The sequence below is a fragment of the Neopsephotus bourkii genome, unplaced genomic scaffold (genome assembly GCF_033783945.1).
Source record: "Neopsephotus bourkii isolate Nb327-2 ecotype Australia unplaced genomic scaffold, CSIRO-AGI_Nbou_v1 NB_1080, whole genome shotgun sequence".
Lineage (NCBI taxonomy): Eukaryota > Metazoa > Chordata > Aves > Psittaciformes > Psittacidae > Neopsephotus > Neopsephotus bourkii.
Genome location: NW_026901568.1, coordinates 2,293,430 through 2,321,291, shown reverse-complemented (window position 1 = coordinate 2,321,291; position 27,862 = coordinate 2,293,430). Strand labels below are relative to the sequence as shown.

Genomic DNA, 27,862 nt, shown 5'->3' with positions numbered 1-27,862 from the left:
TACAAGACACTTACTGAAACTCTCCAATGATCAAATTCAGATTTGATAGGAAGCTTACCATCTGTAAATCAGCCTTTGAGATTTTATCCTAAGTCTCATAATATTGCAGCACCAGTTGCTCAAGACAAATGATTAACTGCAGAAAAACTATGTGAAAGACAGATTGCACTCATTTCCCACACACCTGAGTGGAAAAGTATTCTAAGATGAATACTGGAAAAAAATTAGACAGCATCTAGAATAGCAATATAAAGGCATTCTTCAGATGAGGTACTCTAAAGGAGTTTACTGTGCTGGAGAACATTATCTAACAGCATATGCCTGGAGTGATTCCACTTCAGACAAGTCACATTCCTAGGAATGAGGCATCCGATTCCTCTCGTTACTGAGGTTATGCCACCTCACAAAAAGAATTAGTGAGGTCTGCACGGCAGTGTGCCTACACCTGCTGTTTTCCTGCTGGATCTGCCAAGAGATCACAAGTTTCTCCTCTTATAGGTGACAGCGTGAGTTTGAGGGTCACTGAACACAGGTATTTTTCAGTACTATACAGATAATGTCACAGGGATTTGCTGAGAAACAGCCTAAGCATTCTTATTTCATGTGCTTCTCAATAAAGCTGTATAAAGGTTACTAAATCATTGTTCAGTGAGTTTTAGAATAACACCAAGTACAATATTTACATGCAGGTATGAAAATGGAAGATACAGGGAGTTTAAACCTGCTAACAGGTTTAGGAGTTTAGGAATTGACTTTCGTTTCAGTATGTCATAGAAGTTGTTGTTCTGCTGATGGAGGTGAGGAGGAGGAGTAGGAGGAGGAGTGCCTGAGTTGGCACTGTGGGATGAGAGCAGTATTTTGTTCTCAGACATTTAAGAAAAGCCTCATTGCAGGCACAAGATCCATAGACCACATACCTTACCTCAGTAATAAATCAGTACTAGATCAGTATTAGAGTCTCTGGCCTACCAGAGTATAGTCCTGACAACTTGCAGCCATTAAATATCAGACAGTTTACTCCCCTGGAGATCCTTCTCTGTCTAGGGAGGGATAAGGCATTCTGCTTGCCAGCTATATTTTAAATGGAGCAGGGTTACTCTTCTGTTATCAGCACCACTTTCCAGGGGAGGAAGCAAAATACCCGCCCACCCGAATTAAGTGTGCAAGGAAAAGCAGAATGGGCAACTGCGCATTGTTATTTTCCTGTGAAGATTGCACTTGTCATCATGAGGCAAGACTGCGCTCTCAGGCTTTTATGGCAGAAAAGTCTAGGCCAGGTTAAATTCTTAGCTGGTCTAAGAGGAGTCACATCCCTGAAGTCAGTGAGGTGGCCTGATAAGCACTACCAGAAAAGCTCCAGTTTTATATCGTCAGGAGGATTTGGATGTTGTAAAACCGATGATCTGCACAGACTCCAGGGGCACTAGCTCAAACAAGCCAAATATAAGCTTGACTTTAGGCTGTCTCTAACACCAAGGAGGTATCTGCTCCTCTGCTCAGCACTGGCAAGCCCCTCTGGCCATGTTCTGCTATTTTGCTGCCTCTGCTCAGTTATCACTGCAAAGTGAGCTGGCCAGGCAAATGGCTTGCCAGTGCATGGCTCTTCTGCATTTAACCTCTCTGCCTGTGTCCAAAAATGGGTTGTTATGCTACATGCAGGAAAGCATGACCTGATGTCTTCTCTAGTAACATTAACACCAATGGAATTACTTTGCTTTTCCCAAAACATTAGAAAAGTGATATCCAAGGTGCACAGTGTAACAGCCCAATCACGTATTTTCCTTTGGCTGTTTATGAGTATTATCCACTGGACTTTTGACCTCTTAATGTCCGTACAATCTCCGGGGCTCTTCGTACATCACTGCACTGCAGTTTATACAGTTTGCCGGTGGTAAGATCACTTCCAACTATGCTTCAATCACCTGTGGTTAGAACATGATATTTTATTACATAAAAAAAGGAATTCTTTCACATGAAGTACTCATTCACTTGCAGATTTATGGCATATTTAATTAGTCATTTGGAGTGCAGATCACTACATTCACTAAGGATCAATATATAGTAACTGACTGCAAGCTGGTAAGAAAATATGGTTGAGTATGTAAGGATAACTGAAGCTCAAATCTAAACTGAGAGGCTGCAGACAGGAGACACAGGAACACAATCTGCCCCCAGGCATCTGCTGTTGATGCCTCTAAGTGAAGCAACCAGTCAAGCCCAGCAGCAGGAAGGCCGGGTGATGTTAGGTGATGCTGCCGAGCCTCGCCAAGCAGAAACTACATGGCTTCATGGAGCAACTTGGACCTGCTGCCGCTTTCTGTTCCCTCCAAAAATGGTAAGCAGCTCCACGGAAGTCTCCACCTGTTCCAAGAGGATTGCAAACCTCCATTTCTCTTCCTCTTTAGCAACCTACATATTTGGATTGTGATCTGCTGTACTTACTGTGACAGTGGAGCTGTGACCATGCAGAATTCATGGCCACCACCATCATCATAAACACAAACCAGTTAGTTTGTAAAATACATTCTGAATATTAGCCTGGATTATGCAGTATATGAAATATGACTAGAAAAAAAAGGCATAATATTCCCCTTCCAACTGCCTATGATTCCTTATAGGGTACAAGAAACAAACATAAAGTTTAACACAAAATAAACTTGTATTTATGAATGCATCTCTGGGAAGAGTTTTATTAGGGGGCCAGAAGTTAAATTGCATTCTAATGGGTAATAATAAAAGCTATACACTGTAGTCCCTGGTAATACTGGCTTAGAAACAGACACACAGCTAAGGTAACCTTCTACTTCTTTCATACGAAAGGCTACTGAGAACACTAGAGAATAAAAGAGACTGTGGTTAGTTGTCATACTGTGTCTATAATTACTTACTTTGTTCCTGAAGCCATCACCATGATAAATTTGCAGTTTCTTCCCATCTGCCAGGAGTAGTAATGCGCAATACATTTAACAACTGAATTTGCATATAGAAAGTATCATTGACCCTTGAATTTAAAAGGACAAAGATTTACAAGGACACCCTTTTGAAGCAAAGTGCTTAGTTTAGGAAAAATGAAACAGAACAAGAGGAATAAAACAGACTTTCTCCTGCAAATAGGAAGAGTTGCAGTTTTTACAAAGAAGGCATTTGAAATCCCTATGAAATAGCTCCCTCATGAGTGGCCACATAATAAAGGAAACAACTGTCAAATATAAGGAAAATACTACGGCAGGATTTGGAACGTGTTTAGCATTGGCTAAATGGATCTTGCAGTGCATGTGAGTTTGCTGGGAGGCAACATCTAGACCTGTGACTTGGGTAAACATAGGGTGACAGTCAGTGCTCTGCCGGCTTGGGTTTATTTACAGGGCTGTCTAGTGACAGAGGTTTGCTCCACTCCTGCGCCGAGCTGTGTGGACCTGCAGAGATACACAGGTAGCGCAGGGAAATGCAGAGCTTCCCAGCAGTGCTTCCCCCCACCAGCTCATCATGCTCTTGCTTTAAAGCTGATTTGCAGCCAGACAGTGCAGAACATGGGCAAAGCAGGCTCCGGCCAGCCAGCAGCAGGCTTCCTAAAGAGAATGTAAATTTGCACTGGGATAGCAGACAGGGACTATGCTGCACCAAGGTAGGTCTGGGAAAGCCCTTTCCTCAGTGGAAGTAGCTCTACGATGCCACACTATTACACCCACTGCAAACTCACTGAACTGCCCCCAACCAGCAGCATCCCACAGGCACCTCTCCTGATGCCAAGTTAGCCTCAGCACAGGCTGCACATCCACCCACTTCATCCCAACACTTCCAAAGCTTTCAAGAGTCTGTTTCCCTTACTGTCTATGTAGGGGCATCGTGACGGACTCCCTCTCTGGTCACCTGTAGTAATGTAGAAGACAAAAGCTGGACCTGAAACCCAGTCATGAAACAGCAGGACTCCAGCAAAAGCTGTAAACACTGACTTAGAAAAGTGCATTTGAACAAAGTGAATTTACATTGATACTGAATCCTGACTCTTGTTCACTCTCCAGTTTGCTTTGGCACCATGTTATTAAGAAAAGGAGTCAAGCAGTGTCTCAGTATCCACTAACACCCAATTGCTTACGCAGTGACACAAAAGGAAAGGGGAATTTAATTAAAACAGAGTCAAAGCACCTCAAAGTTAGCCATGTGACTTCAGCCGAGGTGCAACAGCAAACGTGTAATGCATGTCCTACTAGTTCTGTACACAAAAGCCATTTTGTACCTATAGTGATCTTCACTATCCTTCCCTGAACCTTTCAAATTCCATATTTCGTAACAAAGGACCAGCTTTTCATTCAGCATTCAACATGCAGAAAAGACACCAAATTATTATTATGCAACTGAGTAAAATCTCTTTTGTTGTTAATTCTGTCCTAATAATTTCTACAGTTTGATTGTTGCTGCCATTGAATTGATTGTCTGGGGAACTAGTTCCATTACCAAATCTTGCTCCCAAGTGCTAATTTTGTATTTAGACAAAGAGGTTCCAAATAATTCTCACTTTAGCAACTCAGTCATTTTGTGAGTCTGCTACAGGCAACCAGCTGTGAAGTTGGCACACCTGGGATACAGTACTGCATTCAGACTTTAGAATGGAGTTAAGGGGTGGGGAGTTTTGGAGGAATATAAAGTACATTTCATATTCTGGGCAGTATTCAAATTAATGAAAGTATGAAAAACTATAAATCCCAAGATATTCCCAAGAGGCTATATGCAGACTTCCTTTCTCTCTCCAGCCGCTCTCTACTGATGTCCTCTTGCTAACGTTAATTTTCATATTGCCAATAGCTCTTCCAAATAACTCTTGGGAAGAAATAGCTATAGTTCTGCTTACCACGTCATGAATAAATTACTCATAAATGCCACTTTGTCTCACAAAAACTTAAGAGATTAGTTCAGAGTATAATCATAAATACGACTTTAACACAGACTGCACATCCCTTAACTCCTACGCTACAACACCTTCCCAGGAAGCTACTACGATTCAAGACAAAATGACACTTGCAGAAGCAAGTGAAATTCTTGGAGACAAAGAATTGATGAATTAGGACTTTCTTAGAACATGGGGTGGGTTTTTTTCCATTCTTAAATGGAAAAATGCCCACACTTGTTACTGCATCCCCTTTCCATTCTCCGTGGAGCACCCTGTGAGTTCAAAGTACCGAGCTGTATTTCCCCCTCCCTCTGTTTACACCAAAGAAAAGAATCAATGCACTATTTTCTTACAGTATACTCCCTTGTGACTCAAACTGCATGTGTGGTTTTTTGCGTGTACTTTAATAGTGGCTCAGCAGGCTGGAGAGTGGCATTAACTGCACTGTAAATCAGTCTTGGATAGGAGATAAGAGCAGCAAGCAATGACTACTACAGACACTGAAATGGCTTCTGGTCCCCAGCAATGTTAAGATACACTGCAGATGCAGGGTATTTCCATTATTTCTTTTCCACACACTGACTGAGAAAGAACCCTTCCTACAAAAGGGCAAAGAAATAGGAAAAAAAAGAGAGGAAATAAAGGTTTATTTAAAAAAGACAACCTGAGGAGAACAAGGTGAATAACACGCAGGAATTGCTGTCTTCTCTCCAGCTCTAAATAAGCTGCTACAAGAAAACAGCTCCTGTAAAGAGAACATGCTGCTGAGAACTTCCTGGAGCTATTACATCTGGAAAAACTCCGTGCTATTTAGCTCCCTACAATTATTTTAACAAAGCCTACCTGCAAGCATCAGCAGATATGGGAAAGAGCAGCCAGCCTGCCACTCATTTAATGTTATGCTTTCAATTGGTTTTCCCATGCTTGCTTTTTACAACTTGATCTCAAAATGCACCTAAGTTTTTACTAATATTCCCCCCCTCCCAATGTCATTCATAGTTTCAGCAAAGAAATCTTAGTTTATATATTCTTAATCCAGTAGAGTACCTACACATTGCCTCAATTTGTTATCCCCTCTGCTGTCCCTCAAAAGATTACATTGCATTAGCACCTGTGTTAGGTTTTCTGGCACACATTGCATTGATCCATTCCCACAGAAATATTACAGTTAATACCTGAGCAGCATTTCATTTTAATTAGACCTGAAGACTTTCCCAAATCTAGCCACTTTTTTGCTTAATCCTCATATTCAAAAACTGCAACTGGTATAAAAAAACCCCCAAACACACTGAAATAGTTCACAATTATTTCTCTAATGCTTTCTGCATTAGCAAACATCTGCTGTGAAGAGTGTTTTCTGGAAAGCATACAAGCAGCAACAAAAGGGACAGGAGTTTGTGACAGGAGGAATAATCAGGGAGAATTGTCAGAGGCATCTGCTTAACTCAACAAAGCAAGACAGGACTACGGAACGATGTATGAGGTTGGGTAACACTGGTAGATGTAGTTCCACACTTATCTTTCACCAGATGTGGGTTTGGCTCACTGACTGGAAGATGTGTCATGGCTTGAGCTCATACACTGAACATATGGTGGAGTTAGATTACAAGCACTGAGAGAAACTCTGTCTCTACTGTCTCTACAGTAACTGTGGTCCATTTTCCCTAAACCTGCCTGCTATTGGCTCGTTAACAAAAACAAAATCAAACACCTGTGTACCACATATAGAGTTGTTTAAGTGCCAGCACTGATATATCTGCAAAGCACATCATCAGCCAATTTCTTTTCTTTGGGTGAGATGCAAGACAGATTCATCAGAGCAAACCCACAGCACCACCAAAGGCACATTATGTGTTCCCAGCCTACCGCTCTCCACTTCTTTCTTTGCCTTTTCATGCAGCCGGAATGGTGATGAATAGCTATAAAATATTAATTTCTCTCCTCCTCATCAGGTAATTCTCCAAGCCCAGGACCAGCACACTGTGAGCATCATTCCCTCTTCTTTATTGGTCCACCTGCCCTTTATTGGCAGATCCTTCCAGCATGCCATTCCCTCATCTGACTTCTCCTGCACTCCAGGCAAGCGAGATTTTTCAGAAGTATTTAAGTACTGCTGTTTTGGGTCTGGCTTCTCTGAGACGATGCCAGAAGCATCTACTCTTTCCCATCCCTCATCTGACTTCCCCTGGGAGCACAATGTCAACCAAGTCATCGTATCTTACGCACAGTTCATGACAGGACCTATATAGGTTGGGATTCATTTAGGATTTTTGACTGTCCTCAATTACAAAGGCACATCCTATATATCTTTACTGTTCTTTCAGAAGTAAGATGCTGTAATGATACACAATCATGTAAGGGCTTATTGTAAGATAGCATCCTGTTCGCTCTGACAGAGGCTGAAGAGGAATATTTCAGTTATGTTTTCAACATGAATACAAAGAGCAGAAGTGAACAACTTGTGCAGGGCTGATGAGGCACCATCACCCTTTAATTTGCTGAAGCCGACACTATTCAAAAGCTTGGAAGGATCTTGTGCATTGCAGGTGCACACAAAACAACTTAGGCAAGAAGCAACAGGCGTGAACTGACACAGAAGACTGTTAGCTATGAAAATGCAGATGTACAATAGCATAACACATTTAGGTTGTCAACTGCTTTCTGAAATAGCTGTAATTGTGCATGCTTTCAAGGACCAGAGCCAGAAAACTCCTTGCTGCTGAGCACTGCATGTCACTGATGGTTTTGGTCAATCCCAGAGTTCTAGAGCTAAAAATCCCATGAAAAAAAAAACCCAAACCCCAAAAACCTCCTCAAACCAGTCTCACCCCCAATTAATAAAAACACAATCTGAAATCACCTGCAGGGACTGCATGGTCTGGAGGCTGGAGCCTTGGCTCAACATCTGTTAAAGTCACAGCAGCCCCTGGCATGAGGCATAAGAAGTCCAGACATGTTTGGCAACAGCCACTGGGGATCCCAAACATCCCGGCCTTGCTCTACCCTTTCCCATGCCTTGCTTGCACCCCTTTACATGACAGAGGGCTTCCTATTCTATGTGAAATATGTATGTCAGGAAACAGATGCACCCAGGCACCAGTATGTAAGTATTCCAGGGTACACCCCAGCCTTCATTCCCAATGAACAGGCCCAAATTCAGATGCCTATAATTCACATCTGTATGGCTTTCCCTTTAACCTGTTGTGATCTTGTAACTACTGGCCTTAGCTTTTTCTTTCATTGGTTTCAAATTTATCTGTAGTAGGCTTTCATTTGGTGAAATTCCTATCACCCCCTAGTCAAGACAGCATTAAAAGGAAGACTGAGCAATTTCTACTGCATCTTTCAGAGTCCTAAATGCTTGTTACCTCTCTGAATGCTAAATCAAGTCAGGCAGTACAGCTAAATAAGTTAGCTGCATGCCGAAGCATTTGCCAGGAATTCAATCCACCTCCCTCAGAGACTTCATAACAGTCTCATGCACCTAAACACATAGTGTTTGCATACACAAAATATTAGCTGAAGTAAAGCGAATATATGGAGTACTCCCTGTGTATGCAAGAGAAAGAGAAGTATCAGCCCAGGTCTGCTGAAAGTTAAAAGTAAGTAGAGATCCTCCTGGGAGTGGTGTTTGTTCCCTGCTGTTAAAATTTAAGATTATATTTCAGTTTATCTTGTATCCCTCACTCCTACCTTCTGACAAAAATCCGCAGTATCCAACCTGTCAGGTTGGGATTACTTTTATATTTATCCTAGGATAAAAGCTAAAGCTCCTTTGACCAGTTTATGAATAAATGGCTGGTAGTTTTCTTATCTGCTTACAATTATTCAGTTGTTATAACTGCATGTAAACACCATCAACCCATATATGGGGAGGGGTGATGTTATGGAAAGTGAGACACTTTTTCATCTCTGTGAAGAGTGATGAATCCCAAGGCTGAAGAAGGTCACAGTTAAATATGAAAGGCATAATGAATAAAAGTACCCACAATCTTCTATTTGCTTGATACATCATCCAGTGAAGTCAGCAGAATTTCTTTCCAATGGGCTAGGGAGCAGATCCAAATCCTCTCCCCCTCTCTCTTTCACAGGGACCTAACACACCTTCCAGTACAGAAAGACAAGGTAGAGTTTGCAGATAAAACACAGAGTGAGTGCACTGGAGAGACAAGGAATAGTAAAGTTGTTAACAAAGACGCAAATTCATCCTAAGAATTTCCTTGAATTAAGCTAAACTAAGATAACATTGCTGCTAAAGAGGGCTGTTCTGTCACACTTCACACTCCCCACTCCCTCTCATCTCTCCTTTGTCAAGAGTATGCTTACCCCATAGCTTTATACAATACTTGACCTAGTAGCAAACTAAGCCAGCAAAAAAAAAAAAGACAACCACTTTTTCACGGTTGTTTTATTACTGTATTTAAACCATCAACTCTTCCTGAATGGGTACACAGTAACATTGTGTGGTCACAGTCCCTAGCACAGAGGATGCAGCATGATGCCTTCACTGGCATCATGTTGATCTTAGGTCTGCTTCAACAGGCTATTAAATTTCCCTCTTATTTGTAGAAGTATTTTGCTGCAGCGTACAAGACATGTATGGGATGGAATAGCTCACTGGAAAAGAGGCAAAGAATAAAGGAATCTACTGCAAGAAATACCCATCCTCCTTGCTTCTCCCAATCCCTATGTTCAAATGAGCCATTACACACCACCTGCTTTAGCCACAGAGTAGACATCAGGATTTCATTCTGCACAACCTACTTTCATGATGCTCTGAAAAGGCTTTCATTGACTCACTCCATTTAATTGGTAGAAGAGCAAACACAGAAGAGCCTGGGGTTTTGAGATAGCAAAAGACATTTTGTTCAAAACTAGGATTACTTGATAATAAATCCATTTGCAAGCAGATAATGCCAGCAAAGAGGCTAGAAATAGGGAAATAGGAAGTGTATGTTAAATAAAGCAGGTTACTAACACAAAAAAAAAAAAAAAAGGAGATTTGGATTTAGTTTGAACAAATAAGCCAGGGTTTAAAGGTTACTGTACTAAAGCAAAGTAGAAGACAAAGTAGACTGTTATCCTATTTGGTATAAAATGCAGTAAATTGAAGAGTTGGTATTCCTACAGTACATATTATTGTGGTCCATGTTTTGTGTGGTAAATATTTAAGCACATTATTACTCTTCACAGGATACAGAAAAGAGCACTCAGATAAATTTCAGGCTTCATATTTAAATTCTTCTTCCAAACTGAGAGCTCTGGGTATACAAGAGGGAATTTCACAATAAGCTGATTTACCCAGAGAAGCAGAGATACTACACTGACCTAAACAAACAAGTTAACCTTGCCAGCATTCTGACTGATCCCTCAAAGTAAACTGTAATGAACTCAAAAGGAATAGGTCTATGGACCAACCCCAACATTTAGAAGATGCAGGCATTATTATTTCTGTAAGTACAACTTGGGAAATTAAGATAAAACACATTAGAACCATTGTTACTAAAAGAGAGATAACTTTCCACTGATGATGCTCATATCAGTACCATCAGATGTTCAATTTTTGCTTGCATTAGACACTCTTTTCAGTTCTACAGTTATTCCCACCACTTCTCCACCTTTTCCCTGCAACCATGTTTCATTCAGATAAGCTATCCAACATCTACTCTTAAATAACAGAACACTGCTTTGTTGTAGCCCTGCCATTTACTGCTGTTATTTTCCCCTGTATAGGTAGAAAGAAATACATAATCAAATATGTATGTGCATTTCTGCTGGGTATTTCTAGGCAATAGCCAACTTCTGCATTATCTTTCCATCAAAGGGATACATATGACGCACATCAGAGAAATAATACATGAAGAGATGAACAAAACCATTCAACTTCCATCTAAAACAAAAACAGGTAGCAAAAATAGCTGTCCATGCACAAAGCTCTGCAAGTGGTATGGGGGGACAGGGAGGGAAGGTATTTTTTACCTTCCTATTCCTAATGCCTTTCAACAACATGTATTAATTTCTTCTGAAACAAGGATAGGACAATTACATGCAGTCTTTACTATTAATTGCAACGTAAGCTGTTATAAAAAGGTTTGATATCTCACAACTCCCACACAAGTAAGCTCAGTCGAAGCCACCATGGTGGCCAAGGTAACACTCCACAGTAAAAAAGCCATTAAATCAACAGGCCAGCAGTAAGCTCTCTATTTAAAAAGCCTTGTTTATTGTATGTGATCTGAATACAATGAACAAACATTGCTACCTGCAATTGAAGGAGCTTTTAAAAACTGTGGGATAGCACCACAGATTAAGGCATATATGTCAAAATATAACTTCCCATAAGATGCTTGGCCAGTCTAGAACATAAAGCTCTTAAGATTTCACTCAGAAGTTCTCAGGATACACATTTATGACTGTCTTTAGTTTTTATCTTAATTGGTACTAGCTACAACACTATCTTAGTAATTCTCTCTCTCAATAGCACTCCATTAGATAGCACAGATGTAATTGGAGCCAGAATTCAGTAGATGGAATGGACAACCTACAGAGCCTTTGTACATGAGAAAAGTATAAAAGGTCGGGGTTTGTCCTAATTACATTGAAATAAACGAATAGTCTCTTTAGCAACAGATACACTTTTTAGGCACAAGAAGGAAAATGTGAAGGTCAGAAGGACCCACCTTCACGTAACCTTTACATTATTCTCAGATACACAAACAAGTATTACAACAAGCACTTTGCACATGTGGAACTGCATTTCCCAGGCACTCTGCTTGCAGCTCCATTTTCCTGTTCCCCTCGCAGCTTGTTCCACAAGCTCTTGCCCATACCCAGCACCTCTTTGCAGAAATCACTCTGATGGGTGGTAATTACAATGGACAAACGACTTTTGATTCAGCAGACAAATGACTGTTTCAAAGCACTTGATCAGGTAGGAAGATGTCTGTAATTTTGTGTCATGCAGCTGACCCTCATTTGCCATCGGCAGTCCTGTGAATTTTTAATTGCAGACTCTCTCTTTGTGCTAAAGCTGTCAGCTGGGTACAAACCCACAGGACACAGCTCTCCAGGTGTTCAGCACACCAGGAGGCTCTTGGCAAACAGAACAGAGACTACTCCAGAGTGCACTGTATGGCACAGTATGTTTTACAGGAAGGGGGGAGAAAGAAACAAAAGGCACACAAAAACACCCCAAAGCCCCCATACCCATATTTCCTCCCCATTCAAAAAAGGACAAAAAGCCCTGCAACTACAGAGAGTCAAATGACAAAATATTTCCTGTACAGTTACAGGAGGAATAAACCTGACCCGTATGCTGGACTGGAATGCACCAGGGAGATGACCACTGCTGTATTGCAGTGATTTATCACCAATTAACGGTGACTCAGAAAAAAGAATGCAAATGCAAGGAGCTGTTTAGCTGCAATCATCTCCCCAGCCTTCTATTTAGGCTCCTACCTGCCCTTTTACACCCCTGTGACTGGCATATCCAAGACATTGCTTACTCATTTTGTCCAAAGTAACACACAACATGGTATTTTTAGTGCTGCCTGGAAACCGTCCAAAATACACCACAATGTGCCTTGGTCTCTGGACCCACCTCTTCCCTTCTCACCACCTTTACATGGATAATTTGCCTGTTTCTCCATCTACAGGTGCCAATACAGGAGTGACACCGTGGGTGTGAAAGGGTCTTCCCTCAGGTATCACTCTGCAGAGCAGTTTATTTATTGCATTGCAAAGATTTCAATTTTTTGCTACAACACTTTACTATTTTAATAGCACACTTTAATACTGTTTAAATGAAACTATTCTTAACAGTGCCCACTATAACCAAATACAATGTACTTGAGCTGTCACTTTAATACTCACTATTTATTTGAATTAGATCCCATTGTGCTGTTTCGCTATTTAAACTAAAGTCACTTCTTGGAGAGGCCAACACAGTTCTCTGAAATGCATTTCAATTTTATCTCATGGCATGTTTCCATTTTCTTAAGGCCCTCTCCTCAGCAATACCGCCTCTCATTACGTGATCAAATCTTCCCCTTTTGTCAAAAAACTGTGTTAGTCATCTGGTGTAAGAAAATTGGGAAGTCTGGAGTTGTTGCCTCTTCATCTAAGGACTGACCACGAGCCTTCAGTCATGATGACTAATGGCAAAAAATTAGCCTAAAATCCTTCTCCTCCCACCCCCTGCCTGTAAATTCTTTGCTGAATTCTACCTCTTGTCAGATTTATCTACCAGCTCCCTGTAAATCAACTCTTAAAGAATGTTATCCATCAACAAAAAGGACTGCAATAACAATAATGTTGCTGTTAGTGCTGCTTGAGAAATAACAAAGAATTTGAAGACTGATTTTTTTTTTTTTCCCCTAAGACAAGCAGCACTGAAGTTTTGCTAAAATGAATTTTTGGAAAAAGTACTTAAAACTTTAAGAAAAAAATCTTTGCAAAAAGAAAGGATCAAATTTAAACTGCATTTTAATAATTTATTGGTTCAAATTCTAAACAAAATAAAACTGTACAAAAAAAATCTAGCATGGTTAAAAATTGCATTAAGATGGCATGTGAGGATAGTGGAGACTTGGAGAGAACAGTAATGTTTTACACTCCCGCTCAAGGCAATTTCAAAATGGAACATTAACTACAATGGGACGAGTATCGCCATAATAATTGAATAAAACAGCCATTAAGAACCTAATTTCTTGTGTAGCCTGTAAGATTCAGAATTTTTAACTAAATGAGGAATCAGTGCTCAGCTAAATTGTGAGAAAAATGATTTGATGTTGCAGTGCTAAATGCAGGAAAAGACAAACTCACAAATTAATTTCAGCTCATAAGCTAACAGGCTCACAAATGCATCCTTACCCACAAGGTAAGAAAAAGCATGAATTGAGTCAGTATTCACGAAGGAAACCAACCGTTCAACAAGCATCAGGCACTCATCCCTTCAAAGCAGGAGGCCGAGACACAGCGCTCAGCATCTCATTACCTTTTTATTTGGGTGAAGCCAAGAACCCCTTCCAGCCACAGTTTCTGCCCAGTGCAGTCCAACACAGGGCTAAGTACTTCTGAGGGTATTTGTAACTCATTTACAGACTCAGACCATGACACCAATGTCCTCAAAAAAAGACTCAAAATCCTCAGGGTCACCACAGACATTCCCAGTCACCAAAGCAAGCTTTTGGGGACCAGGCTGGCTCTGTCAGGGAAGTAACTCTGCTCACAGGCACACCAAGGAATCTGGTGAAGGGTTCTACACAGACACAACCACCACACATGTTGAAATACTCATTTTACACAATTTAAGAGCCTGACTAGGAGGCTGCAGCAAAATGTCCTGTTTCTGAGTGAGTTTATGAGAAACTGGTAGCAAACCACTATAACACATCGAGAGTGGTGATCAGCAATGACTTCTAATAACCAACAAGGGCCTTCGAGAGAAACTGCTTATCTTAATTTTAGGTGGGAAAACACTCATATTCCAGGACTGCAAATCGAGTCAGGTATAAATAATTCAAAGGCACTTGCTGTGAGAGACAATATATGCAGCCACCGGCGGTACTCTACAAGAAATTGTGGTACCAATAAGCTGAGCACAACCTCATTCTCCTAAAACTACTTTTGCTGCAAAACCATGATGTTAGCAGTCGTTGGGCTACTGTAGTCAACAGCACTTCCATACTAAGACTGAATTTGCCTCTTTGACCTTACAGCTGACTGAAATGCCAATTCAGGGACCTTGTTCATAATTTAAGCTCACGCTGCCAGTACTCCCGGCTGTCAGCAGCCCCACAGTAATCAGGGCAGCCAAATCCAGTGCACAGTGAATTCTGCTTCTTTTTCAGTTGCTGATCATCGATCTACCAATCCCATTTCGGATAATGAGAAAATACCAAGACAGCCTGCAGTAGGTCAAAACTAACACCTAAATAGTGAGTGACGCCTCCCCTCCCAGTGCCCAGCTATAGTATTAAATAGATGCAGTCCCTAATAGGAGGATTTCTCCTGCTCCTTGAATCAAAAACAGTCAGTACTGACTAATTTATTCAGTGCATTACTACCCAAACAATGAAACACAACATGATGAAAAGGCACACTTTAAAAAGAGTTTATCCCTAGTCTCTACTCATGCAGACAACTGAATAGAGTATGGTTGGGCCCTAGAGCTACCAGTGAGCATCCTCTCCTGTTGTTATAAGCCTACCTGAAAGGAGGACATGCTAGACTGCTGGAAAATGCATACACCAAACGCATACGTAAACCAATGCATACATAAGCATGCAAAAAGGAGATGGAGATTGTGCTCTTGTTTTTACCCAGCCATTCAGTTGCTGAACTGTTCTTCCAGGGCAGGGATGACAGAGGTTCAGCATCTTCCCTCCACCTTTCTCACACACCTGGTGTCATGTCTGAAATCATGGCTGCAGACTCTAGTATAGAAATCAGCTCTATAACAAGTCACTTTAAGTACTGCTGCTGTGTGCAGTGAGTTAATTGCATCTAAAATTCATTTTATTAGCAAGAGATTGCCCAAGATGGTACAGGAAGCATCTGGTAGTGCAAGAAATACAGCTTGTGGTTTCCAAGCCCAGGAAGCACCGTTTAATTTGTGCTTTCACCAGCAGCACATGTGACTATGGCCACTCACAGCTAGAAAAAGATGCAGATTATTATCCAAGGAGTTCTGAGGTACAAATGAATAATAGAGCTATTCCAATTTAAAATCCCAGATGGAGAATTGCTTACAAGTGCCTGATAGCATAAAAGTTTTACCCTCCCATCACACTCCCTAAGGGAAGCAACATAAATGCTTCTAACTGGAAGTTCTGCTACCAATAGCTAGTTTTCCCTCATGCCTTCAGAAAGCCCATGCATCATACCGCTTTTAACTAGCGGTTTATGTCGCATCCGCTCCTAATGGCTCTGTGAGAAAATACCAAATTAAAACAGCAAAACACCAACCGCTTGCAGTGATTATTGCTGCAATTAACTCGCTCTATGTATCAGAAATACTTATCAGGCAATGAATGTGGGGCAGTCCCAAGAGCAAACACTGAAGAGCATAAGGTGTTTGGACAAACAATGAAAAGATAAAAGTCAGAGTGACTACAGAAAAAGAGAATGCACTTTTTCTGAGCTTCCTGTAACTTAAATGCTGAACAGGGTAGAAATATCAACCTGCTACCATAACTTACAAAAGGCAGAACTTAAACATTTCCCATGCACAGCCTTCACCAGTAAAAAGAAAAAAGTACTAGAGATCCTATTCCCAATTATAACATGCACCAGTGATTTCTGAAGCAGCAGGCAAAGCAGATGTTGTACTAACTTCCATGCAATGGCATGTGACAGCCACCTTGATTGTCCTTTTCCAGCTATTCAATTCAGTTATTGGGGAAAGCGGTGACACAGATCCATCTGCAAGTTCCATGTGTTTCCATAAATCAAGCATTTATATGTCTTTTTTTTCCCCAGGAAAACATAAACTCAATTTGGAAGATACTTAATGGAATATCAGAGCAGCAGAAGCACCAGCAGGTGTGATGTAATGTGGCTCCCACATCTCCAGAGCAAACCAACTGCCTGATGACACTGAGCATCTGAACATGCCTGTGGATTCACATCATTGTGGGGTAAGTGGAAAAGAGAGCCCTATCCAGTTCTAATATAGGAAGATTCATGAGGTTCACGCAAGAGGAAATCTATCAGCTGCAACAAGCTGTCACTGGTTCTGTCCAGCCACAGATCTGCACAGAGATCATCTTCACTTCCTACAGCCCAACATCAGTCACAGCCAACAAATAAGAATTAACAACTTGATTTTTTCACCAATGATTTTGTGTTAATATGAGATATCTGCAACATGAGTTAATATAATTCACTTTCACCCCAAAATAACCTGCACAAACCCTAACACTGTACTAGCTCCAGAGACATGGAAGAATCTAAGATAGACAGTAATAGGCAAAACCAAAATGACATGAAGAACAAAAGAAAGAAGGCAACTTCACAAAGACAACAGTCTCGCTTTCCAAAGCTGATAACAAGGAGCAAAATTTTCAGTGCAAGACCTTCTCCTTTCCTGTTCTCAAAAGCCCTTCAATCTTCCCCTCTCTGTAATTTTTCTGAGAGTGAAAAATGTATAAGAAAAAAAATGTCTTCGCTTTTAACCAGGCAGAAATAAATGTATTGTGCAATATTGCCGTTGAAGTTCAAGAGTAGGGGAATCCACTTTGTCACAGTCACTTTCAATGAACACTCCAGTTTATGATAAGTTTCATAAATATTGCTTAATTCAACATTTATGAAAGTACTGAAGATAGATGAAAGGTGCAGAAATAGGAATCTCGCCAATCAATCATCCCGTTGAATATGAGCATCCAGAATGATAAGAATGAAGACAGGCTTTTCATGTACATATGGTTTGCCAGATAGAATGATTGAATATTCCTGCATTTTTAATCAAAATGTTCCTACCACTGCACCATACCATTCAAATTATTTTCTTCCGCCACTGAATATTAGCACTCTTTTCCCCTTGGGATTAAGTTGCTTGCAATGTTTCACATGAGGAAAGGGAACGTCCTGTGTGGAAAGTGCCTGATGAAAAACTGACAGAGGAAAACCATTTGGGTGCTCCTTTTTGTAGAAAACCTTTTCAAAATAAATGCTCAGAAGTGAACCCAGAGGCCCAGCTTTTACATAACGTAACAAAGGAGAACAGAATGGTGTTATGGCAGATCAAGCGCTCTGAATCTTAAACTGCTTATGCTAGAAAAGCTTTGGGGCAGAGCCTACTTTTTAAATCATGATTTTTAATAGCTTTTTGTACAAAAAAATCTTTGCCAGAAATGATGCTCCTAAGCATAATCATGCCACAAAACTACTGATTACAACCTAAATATTCAGGTGAAACCATTCTAAAATGCCAAGGCAGATTCTACCTGCTTCCTCTGTGAGGTTCTTCATGGACTAAGAGCTGATAGAGCTCAGAATCTAATTTAGCCAGCTCTTCTCTCAGAGCTCCAAACTATGAGCAAAGCTTTATTTATTAGCTCCTGTCCTTTCTCTACAAAACAACCATGTGACATCAGCCCAAGTTGGTACAAAAAGGAGCCGATTGGAATTTTCCTATTCCTTTTACATTTTTGCAGGCTCCAAGAAGCAAGTTCAAGTTTCTAAAATAAAGGAAAGAGAAGGCAAACTCTTCTGATTTTAATATTAACCTAGGTCCCCTTCAATGAAATTGTAAAAGTTTTAGGTCAAGACTTAATTGATAACATATGGTGCAAGAAACAGTCTTATCAGCTTGATGAGTTATTGCAAGTAACCACCCAGCTTACCAAACTATTTTCATGGAGTTGAACAGCTGGAATTGAATGTAGATTTGCTGTAATTTCACAAGTGGGAACATTTATCACAGTGAAGTTTCAAATGATATCTGCCAGTTAATACCCTGTAAGTGCCAATGTTATCCTTCTACGCTTGGAATATCTAGTTGAAAGGTAATGACTCTCATAAAATTTTGATTGCTCCCATTTGATTAATAAGACAAGCTCATAGTTTGTAAATAGTATGAGACAAAGGCATAGGTACTACCACTTCAAATAATCTGCACTGGATTCTTAAGTACTTCTTATTCTGCTGCTTCAGTTCTGCACACAGAGCAGAAAAGCTAAAATAATAATAATACTCAATTATTACTAGAGCCATAAATGACTCTACAGAATGGCAGTTACCTCTATTCAAGCCCCTCCTGCCTGACTCTTCATTTGGTGCAACAGAACAGCTCGACACCATTTGTCACAAAAGCTTCAAACCTCTAACTGAACAGTATTCACATTAGGACATCCTAGGAGACATATTTAACTGCAGCTAATTAAAAATTACATGTTTTTGTTCTCACCATTGAAAGATGCACGTTCACAGGAATAAAAGAAGGAAAATACTCTTTCCATTTCTGGTATTTGACAAGTTTTCCAAAGTAGCAGAGAAGAGGCAACCTATTCATTAAGTCTTTCCACAACTTCAGAAGGTCTTGCCAAGACAGATGAGGCAATCCATCACCTTGGAGTCAGCTGCTCCTCCACTGAACCAATATTAAAAAGTAGGTGCATGAAACACAGAACAAGCAAAGCCTTGTGGGTTTGCAATGCTGCATTGGATGCTTTATGACCTTGCAGGTTATGTGTTCTGGTTTGGGTTTTTCCTCTGGATTGCAACATCTGTAACATCTATGGCATCACCTTCAACTGTATGGTATCTGTTGTCTAATAGCCTGAGCCTGTGTTTTAGGTTTCTTCCTGATTAGGAGCACATGTGGAAAAAGAGCACAGACATCCTAGACATATAGGTTCACAAAAAGCTTTATATTCCTGCATTTTTAATCAAAATGTTCCTACCACTGCACCATACCATTCAAATTATTTTCTTCAGCACAGAAATCCTAGACATTTAGGTTCATGAAAAGCTTTAGGAATTTAAATTGTTTGAAAGCTCCACCTCTTGCTGCATTTGCTCAAAACCGACCTGCAGATTCAGTGCTGGTTAGAAGCAGAGCACACCACTCAGCACAGACTTGCACACAGGCACCTTGGCCACACATTGCCCTTCTCCTTAGGAAACAGTGCTAAAACCCCCAAAGGGCCTTCCTACTGCAGCTGTGCCCCTACAAATAACACACATGGACAGCACTGAGCTCTAACACAGGTCAGAGGAACAAGGCCACCACACACCAGGATGGGCTCCATCCCCACCTCCCTGGGGCACTGCACGTCCAGTCATGTACCACAACAGGTCTCAGAGTGACATAGATCAGCAGTAGGGACAACTTTGGGGCTCCTTTGGCTTTAAGCAAGAGGCTACACATCCTCCTCATAGACAAAAATACCACAAAATGTGACTTGCTTGCATCTAATGAAAACCGTTTCTATTTTACTGGGGGGGGAGGGGGAAGAAATAACCAATAAAATAAATGTAGGCTGATTATCTTGAAAAGGACAAAGACAGCAGAGGTGACAGAGGTGTAATTGTTAGTCACCTTACAGCACTTTCCAGTAGAGCTATTTAACATTTGATTTCACTGATAAGAAAAATAAAGTTATTATGAAACTGTTCTGTCAGCCAAAATTCCAGTGAATCATTTATGAACATGTACCCAGGGCTTCTCTCCCTTCAGCTCTCTTTTCCCATCAGAAACTGAAGCTAGTTACCTGCTTGGTTTTTTTTAAACTGTCGCTTTTATTTCTTAAATCAACCTGAAAAGAATAAAATATTGCATGGGCAGAAATACAAAATAAATGTTTGTAGCTCTGTAATTCTTCGAAATGTCAAAGAAAAAAACATAAAAACGTATGCTCGGTAAGTTTTCAGCTGAACTTGGCATGACAGTCTATCTATTATTTAAAAGATGTTGAAGCTCAATTCATGAATTATTAAATTTTTGTTACATTTAGTTTCCAAGTGAAAAAAATATTTCATTCAATAAAGGAAATGCAGCTTGCTCTATAGGACTTTCATAAAAACATGGGATCTAAAGTCCTGAAGGTACTCCAAAAAATGAAAGAAATTACTAGTCCAAACTTCATAAGTAGCCGTACTGCCTCGTTAAAACGATGTATATCCAATAACCATCAAAACCCTTCACCATTCCAACATCCACTGCACAAATATCCTGAAGTTACCTGCAATGCAGTAGAGGTGTTAGCAACAGCTGCTCCGTGTGAAGCTCCTGAACTTCTAATTCATGCAAGCTGCAGAAGTCAAACATCCTCTGGATAAAATGTCCTTCCCACCCTTCTCATGACCAAACTGAAAAGACTGCTCACACCATCCTAAAGGTACTCAGGTCCAACAGCCAAAACAAAGCTCTCTGTTGCACTACTACATCTGGACCTGACAAATTTTGATTACAAATTTCATTTAAGAGCACTCAGAAGGTACCTCAGAGGTGAACAGCTGCCCACCAGAGAGACTCCGGGCTGTAGGCTTGATAAAATACAGCAAGTTGTGAATCTAAAAGAATCATAAAATCATGTAATAGTTAGGGTTGGAAAGGACCTTAAGATCATCAAGTTCCACCCCCCTGCCATGGGCTGGGACACCTTCCACTAGAGCAGCTTTCTCCAAGCCCTGTCCAGTCTGGCCTTGAACACTGCCAGGGATGGTGCAGCCACAGCTTCTCTGGACAACCTGTGCGAGTGCCTCAAAACCTGTAACAGAAATTCCCTGTGTTGGTCCAGGACAAACAATCCAGGCTTGATGCTCAGCAGCCTTCACCCACAAGGAACCTAATTATACCTTAGCTGAAGCAAGAGCATCTCTGCTTTAGATTTCAGAAACTTTGTATAGTCTTGCTAATAGAAAATTGGATCTGCTCTAGAATGAGGCTTAATAACTATAGGGATTTAAAACAAACAGCTAACTGAACTGATTTAATAAGGAAGACACAAAACAAACTCAATGGCACTACTGATATTGCCTAATAAAGTTATTTCACTGTGCTCTGGAGGCAGCTATTCAATTAGCTTCTAAAAATCTATGCCAATATTCTTAAAAGGCTCTGAAGAACAAACTGACACAAGTGCAACGGTTACTCCCTACGACAGGTATTTCAAAGACAGCTACTCAAGCATATGATCCCACAGATAGAAAACAATAAAAGTTTATTATTATGAAGGTACCATAACTATCAACTAAAATTGCAGTGACTGATTAGCTTACACAGATAAATATCCCTACATCCACTGGAGTGGTTTTCCCAGTAAGAAGATAAACTGTGCCAGTTTGCTGTATTTTGCAAACTACCAGCATTTCAAGAACAATCCAAAAGAAATGTTGCTATTTAACAACAGCAAATCCTCCTATTCAAAACAGTTAAGCACAAGCCTTGTAAAATAGCCATTCATTAGCTATGAGCTAATAAATGTCTATCACAGCAGATTTTTACATGACGTCATCATAAATGCGAACTATCACTGAAGTGTTAGAAGTGCTTTACCAAGTTTAACGGTGTTGACCTCCTGACATTTCTGTTGTGCTCCAGCCCCAGTTACTCATCTCCGCAATCATCCCAGGCACAAGGATGTTACACACCAGCCTCTATGTCCCCAGGAAGCACAGTCAGAATGGGTTCAGGGAGAAATGTCAAAGAGCTTTGTCCTTCCTACTTATTTGTTCATCCTTCAACAACACCCTGAACAAATATTCACACAATGCTCCCAGTCCTGCATCTTGACTGGAAGCAGGGAAGTCACCCTGCACAGAGCTAACTGCTGGATGAAAGGACTTGGATCATTTGCAAGGGACCAAGGACCTTGTCGGTATGAGAATAGCACAGAAGCACTGGCTTGCCTTCTTCTCATTCAAGATATAAAGTTTGTGATCTGCGTATGAACAATATCTGTCTTGGTAACCAGCTTAATAACAGACAGAATCCTCCAGCTCCTGAAGGAAAACTCCTCTGATCTTTTCAATGCAACAGGTTTAGTTTTCCAGATTATACCCTCAACTGTCAAGGAAAGAACTTCCTGTTCAAGTGTTATTCTTTTTATTGTGATACATGATGCCACTCTCAAAGAACAGTGATTTAGTCTTCTTTATAAACAGAGTTAATGACTGGAATGTATTTTGCCCTGCACTGCCATTCGCCTTTCACAGCACTTTTAACGCCTTTGCTGCAGTCATGCTCTGTAAAATGATGAGCCATTTCTGCCCTGAGTTCTTTGCCAAGATTCTTGGTACAACCCAATCTTCCAGCTCAGCAGCATATTGAAAAAGAAATAAAAATGCCTGTTGAATATAAAGTACCATTGTTTCTCTTTAGACATTCTGCATTTCAGGTTTGAATCCATGAACAAACCTTGGACATGCCTGTAGCAGTAGGAATAGCCTGTCTTTAGGCAGGTGTGATACTGAGTGATTTAGACACGAGTACCCCCACTCTAAACACTTAGTGGAGGGCATCTCATACAAAGAGCTGGTATGAGCCAGCCACATCTTCCTGCAATGCCAACAGCAACCTTCCTGCTAACAACAATGCAGCAGTGGGCAAAACCCACTTTCTTTTCCAGGGACAGTGCTTGTGCAGACTATGAGGCAGAGTATTAGTAATATTATAGCAATAGTGGGCACAGCATAACAACCTAAACTGTTTGGAAAGCTCTCCATCCTTTCTGGCGTAGCTTGGGATGTATTTTTCCCCTTTAACTGAGGCATGTTGTAGGTTCCTGATGGGAAGTTGCCAAAATCAAGGTTCACTGCATCTTTGCTCCTCCCTTACTAAAACTACACAGAAGTATTTTGGTAGCTTTGAAGACTACTGAAAAATATAAATAACTTCTGAAACAGTAATGGCACAATCAGTAAGCATTCCTGATGCAAGGATTTTAAATAACTGAACCAAACAACTAGCCAGGACAGCTTAAAAGCCAAGAGTAGTAACGAAAGGGCACATGCACTGCCTGTGGGAGGTCAGGTAGCTGGAACTGAACCCTCAAAAAAAGCAGCAAAGGTTTATTTTGGAAGAGCATTATGTTGCAAAGTTACCTTATAACTTCCCTACAAAATGCTGCCACCTCAGGATTTATCAGCCAATTCAAACTTGTCCTCTAACATGGGTAAGAGGATACAGTGGACAAAGTAGCAGCAATCACATTCTCTCAAACAGAAGTTGGAAATGCCAGAATCAAAACTGACTGTGCAACCTTAATTTGCTCCCTTGTGCCTCTGCATAATGATATGTGTTTAAACACATGAACAGGAGTTTCAATTTAAAGCTCCTGCCTTATTCAGCACATGGGATGGATGAGGACTGATGTCTGTGGGACCACTTTATATCACAGAAATGGGAAATCCTTACAAACGACAAGAGCAGGAACACACAGGAAGCAAAAAGTTCAGTCTCATGAATAAGGCAATTCAGCACCAGAGTGAATGTGTCTTCATGGAGATCAAGGGAGCAAAGTAAAACATTTCAAACTTTGGGAGATGCATTTTTTGGGGAGTTACATTTTTTTGTGCCTTTTTGGGAAAAATTTCAGGGGAAACATGTACAGGCACTGGTGTCCCCTCAAGCCAGTCTAATTCATGTCTAATCTACTAATAGGAAGCTACTACCTCACCTGCTACCTGCTAGCTTGGCACTAGCTCAAACCTTATCCATCTCAAAGGGACCAGACGTGGACAGGGGTAGGTATAGAAGACTGGCCAGTGCTAACTCTTCCCTTACTGAAACTTCAATTGTCTACAGGGACTTAACCCTAAAAACAACTAACAAGACTGTGTCTGGATGGTGCACAATATGAAGGACTCCATCATACACCAAACAACATTATACTACCCGAGACCAGGGTTTATCTTGTTTGTATGAAAGATTCCCAGATTCCCAGGAAGGAAAAACCTCAGCCTTTTTTGTCTCTGTTGCTGCCTCCATAGCTGTGAGTCTCACACTCAGTAGACATTTCTGTTCTGGTTGAAACTCTTGAAGGTTTTCCTCTCTTGCCAGTATGTTTTTAGACCAGAAGCTTCTTCCCAGTGATGAGAATTATTTTCAAGATTTTGTCCTTACCATTCCTTACACAAGCACTTCCAAGCCAGACCTGAAGTATCCACTAAACCAGTGACCTGTGGCAGCGGGAGGACTCACTGATCTATAAACCCATCCCAGCTCTAACCACCATTCATCTCCAGGATGGAGTCTCTTTGTTTTAGTTTCTCCATTTAAGAAAGAGGACAGGCAAAACACTTTTTGGTTCAAATCAGAGATAACCGATTGGAAACTGGTAAGTAAAATAGTTAACATTATTTAACACATGCAGGCTGGTTTTCCAATTCGGGCTCCAGTTCAAAGTGTGATCTCCATGGCCCTTCTAGCATCAGTTTTGGGCAAAGGGGTTTGTGCTCTGAAATCTGCTACAACTCAAAGCCATTTAATTCCTAAGACTTTATGTGGGGGTTTTTTTTCCATTTATCAAAAGAAATAAAGTACTGCTGTTCAGTTTTAATTCAAAGTCTAAAAGGAACAAAGTAAGAAGTGCTTTGTATTATCAAGTGCCACCAAAGTATTTACAGATAAACAGAAGAGTCACTCAACAGGACACAACTGGCACATGAACCTTGGGTGGAGAATGTTTCTAGAAATTCCTCTGATTAAGGAAGAATCACCACGTCTCTACTACCCCTCCCAGCCACAGACCAAACTCTCCCATGTCGCTTGTCTTTTCATCTCATACTTTTGAAAGTGGGCAGTACACAGCATCCATCCAACAGAGAGTGAAATCTATCCCTGTGTAAGCCTGATGTAACTGAGGAGCTCTGCCTTTACCTCCAAAATGGGCTGCAGCTTGAGAGTAATTTTTTCCACCCCCTATAGATCTTGTAAGAGCTACAAATCCCTGGTTGCTTTTGATTTACAATAGAGGCAAGGTCATTCTTATGATGAAAAAAACAAGGTCTGTTGATACAATTTATCATACAGATCAATGACACTTTTATTCTCTATAGAGATGAAGTATCCATTTTGCAGTAAAATTATCAGAGGGGTTTTCTCTTTTTTAAATCTTTTTTTTTTTAAGGCCTGTTGTAGGTGCTCCATCATTTGAAACCGAACTTGGAACATTTTAGCACTAGCATCCAGTTCTCCCAGTTGCCTTTCTAAAATACAGTTCACTTATATAATGGCTGGAAGAAAAGGGAATGTGAAATCAGTGAAACAAGACCTGTTTGGATGGTGAAAGGTAATACTAATGGTACCCTCAACTGAAGACTATTGCTAAACCCTTTTAGTTACAATAATTGCCCCTTCCCAGCTTCCAGTCTCTACTCACCTCTGCAGATTCCCACCAGTTCACACCAAACTGAAGCAGTCATGGTGGATTATCCATATGGTTACCCAGCATCGCCTTCTTTCTGATAGGACTTCTTTACTTTTTTAAGTCTTATCTAAAATTCTCCCCAAGCCCACTGAAACATGTCTCACACCTCACCTTCAGCAGTACTTCCGAGCACTCAAAAACCATGCTGGGCATTTTCATGTACAAAGACTGGCTACCTGTTACAAGCTTTTGAGTTCATTTAGGTACTGCTCAGTTGCCTAGCTTTGCTGGAATAACAAAAATACTATGTAGGTACCTTCTATAAGATAGATGGAACCATACACCCATCACAGATATGCTTATTAGAGCTGACCCAAATACCATACGCCACTGGTACCCAGGGCTTAGTCTTCACTACCGAGCTCTACTGGGCGACTGCACCCTCTGCTGCCATATGGAGAAAAACCAGACATCACAGTATCACAGTATCACAGTATGTTAGAGATTGGAAGGGACCTCAAAAGATCATCTAGTCCAATCCCCCTGCCGGAGCAGGAACACCTAGATAAGGTTACACAGGAACGTGTCCAGGCGGGTTTTGAATGTCTCCAAAGAACACATCTCCACAACCTCCCTGGGCAGCCTGTTCCAGTGTTCCGTCACCCTCACTGAGAAGAAGTTTCTTCTCAGGTTTAAGTGGAACTTCTTGTGCTCCAATTTGTACCCATTACCCCTTGTCCTTTCATTGTTTGCCACTGAGAAGAGCCTGGCTCCATCCTCGTGACACTCCCCCTTTAATATTTATATACACTAATAAGGTCACCCCTTAATCTCCTCTTCTCCAAACTATAGAGACCCAGCTCCCTCAGTCTTTCCTCATAAGGGAGATGCTCCACTCCCTTTTTTTTTTTTAACACTGTACTGACAAGACCACCGATGTAGTTGTAACTGTATGAAAATTTCTTTATTATCTTTTCAAACTGCATGGATAAAACCATGAAAGACAAGATAAACAGCTAAGATTTGGTAGCAAATAATCGTACCTGCACCAGAGAGCTGCATCACCAGGAACTCTGCAGTAAAGACAGCCTAAATGTTTTGAAAGGTAATAATCTGGGCTCCCATGCTGTCTGAGTTACAGCCTTTGTCCCCTCTGCACACTTTATCACACAGCAAAATGAGTCTATTAGGAAGATAATCCTTCTTAAAGTTACCCCTTCAAAGCGCATGAAACTCCTGGTTTTATTGATGGCTGCCCAGGATTAAAATCTTAGATGAACTTCCCTTAAGCTATATGCTTGCCCCAAGCTATCATCATAATTGCAGGAAAGGAAGGTATTGTAGAGCTTTTCTAGTGTTTCAGTTCCATTGGTACCGATTTACCACAGATGTTCAGGATTTTCACCTTATCTGCACTTCCCAAATGGCTATTTTCTGTTTACTGATCTTAGAGCTGCTGAAGGCAAAGTAATTTTGTGTATCCAGCACTCCACTGCTTCTGTATACATTTCTAGTCAAATAGCTATAGACAATAACACGTTTGGAGATATTGACATAGACAGGACAACACTTGTTCATAGGGATTTCTTCACTTTGATGATTTCCACTTAATAAGAGTTGAAAGTTTAAAGGGAACCTTTTTATTCTCTGGTTTATCTTGACAATTATAATTACTTTAAAAAACCCCAAGTAAACAAACCAACAAAAAAAAAAAAAAACAAACCCCCAAAATCCCAAAACCAACCCCACAGGACGCAGTAGCTCCTATGGCTTTGCCCTAAGCTATTTTCAGCTACAGCTTTCAAAACACCATCTCCAGGCAACAAGAAAACAATCCATGTGTTTACGATGCTATGCCGCACATCTTGAGGTTCTAATTCACCTCTTTTGTGCACATCAAGTGGAATATTTGAGAGGAAAATTGCTCTCCTCACATTCTTTTTCACTGGCATTACATTTCATTCATGTTTGCTCAGACTTGGAGGTCAACGTGGACCCTGTGGAGGCACTTATAGGTAGCATATTTTTTTTCTCTCTTTAAAATGCTACAGAACAATAATGGGGGTGTCTTAAATACTCTGAACCTTCCTGAATTAGTTACTCTACTGTTCATTGCGCTATAGGGATTTTCATTACTACTATAATACACAAATAC

The 27,862-nt window shown here is 40.7% G+C and overlaps 1 long non-coding RNA gene across 2 annotated transcripts in view; it reads right to left on the bottom strand.

Annotated features, from left to right (window-relative positions):
• The window catches only part of LOC133216988 (uncharacterized), a 146,443-nt gene that overhangs the window by 85,897 nt on the left and 32,684 nt on the right, over nt 1–27,862 (bottom strand). The window contains exon 7 of one of the 2 annotated variants that reach the window (XR_009726778.1): nt 2,578–3,870. The exons of the other annotated variant lie outside the window; for it this stretch is intronic. This is a non-coding gene — a long non-coding RNA (uncharacterized LOC133216988). Of the gene's footprint in view, nt 1–2,577; nt 3,871–27,862 lie in introns of those variants that run through there. 2 annotated transcript variants of the gene reach the window in all.